This window comes from Etheostoma spectabile, unplaced genomic scaffold (genome assembly GCF_008692095.1).
Source record: "Etheostoma spectabile isolate EspeVRDwgs_2016 unplaced genomic scaffold, UIUC_Espe_1.0 scaffold280, whole genome shotgun sequence".
Taxonomy (NCBI): domain Eukaryota; kingdom Metazoa; phylum Chordata; class Actinopteri; order Perciformes; family Percidae; genus Etheostoma; species Etheostoma spectabile.
The window spans coordinates 284,550-285,975 of record NW_022605578.1 but is presented as its reverse complement, the minus strand read 5'-3'; positions in this window follow the sequence as shown (position 1 = coordinate 285,975).

Sequence of the window (1,426 nt, the reverse complement as noted above, 5' to 3'; positions counted from 1 at the left end):
GGGGGGCGTGCAGCAAAGAGCCATGGGTCAGATTCGAACCAGTACCAGTAAGTGCTGAGCCTTAGTACGTGGGACACACACTCAACCAGGTGAGTACCAGGGCACCCTAGCCTGAAATTTAGTTTGTCTTATCGTTGATTTGTATTTAGTAACTGTTTTGCATGAATAGGACACCATGTTGAGATTACTCTAAGGCATCCTGGATTGTGTCTAATTATCTTTTGGTCTATTCAGATTGTCTCTGACTGTCTGTGGGTCCATTTTGGATCACTTCTAATTCCGTTGATAATTAATTTATACATTTTTGGTTTTCCATGGGACCATTTGGGACATGGAACAACATTTTCGACCCCTGATTGTCCGAGTGTGTGTGTGTGTGTGTTTAAGAATAGCCACCTTAACACCGCAACAGCTTGGCAGTTTAAAATAATGTTTCTGCTTTTTAGGTTGACACCGTGGACAATGATTCACACAGTGAGACGGAGTCAGTGTTAGAGATCAGTCACATCGCTGGGACTGATGGGCGGTAACCTCCCATACGAGGGGTTTTCAGGGTTTGAAGGAGTGGGCTTGTGAACGTAACTTGTTTGAATCCCTGCTGTACATTAGAAATACTGTCACAGTGCCCGTGAGCAAGCCACTTAATCTCTGTCTGCTCCAGTGTAGAAGCTCAGTGGGTGGAACAAGACTGAGATTTGACTCTGTAGGTGTCTGTAAGTGAATGTGCCTTTGAAAAGTAGCTATGAATGCCTACCGAAAGATTTTAAAATGTCTGGGTAGCTAACCTGGTAGAGTGTTCGCCCCATGTACAGAGCCTCAGTCTTTGGTCAATGGCTGCCAGATCGGCCAGAGAGTCCCATAAATGTAATGTGTTCATGTGTTAATGTATCTTCGTCTTAAATAATTACAATGGGAGTGAGTCATGTGTTCATGTTGTAACCATTCATTACTGTATTGGTACTGTATTATTGTAATCATTTGTAACTAATTCCTGTTCATGCATCTGGATATTGTTGTTGGTTATGATACAGGACACTGATGAAAGAAATGGGGTTAAGGGGGTGGGGGGTGGGTTACTGACCAACAGGATTCAGACTGGTCTGGAATGTCAGAATAGCTGTAGTTTGTTTGTTTGGGGTTTTGTGTAGCCTTGTGCCTCTTTCATTTGTGTGAGATGTAAGTTATGGTTCTACTAGTAGATAATGGTTCTGTAATATAATATAATTTAAATAATGTTTCTACCTGTTATTTTTACTTTTTTGGGCAATAAAGACAGATTTTTGTCAACAAAGAAAGTTGTTCTGAAGATAAATAACATTAAAAACAGTGATAACTTAAACAGATATACAACACACTAGGGCTGCACAATTAATCGAATTTTAATCACAATTTTGACTTCCCACAATCAAATTTGCGTGATCGAGCG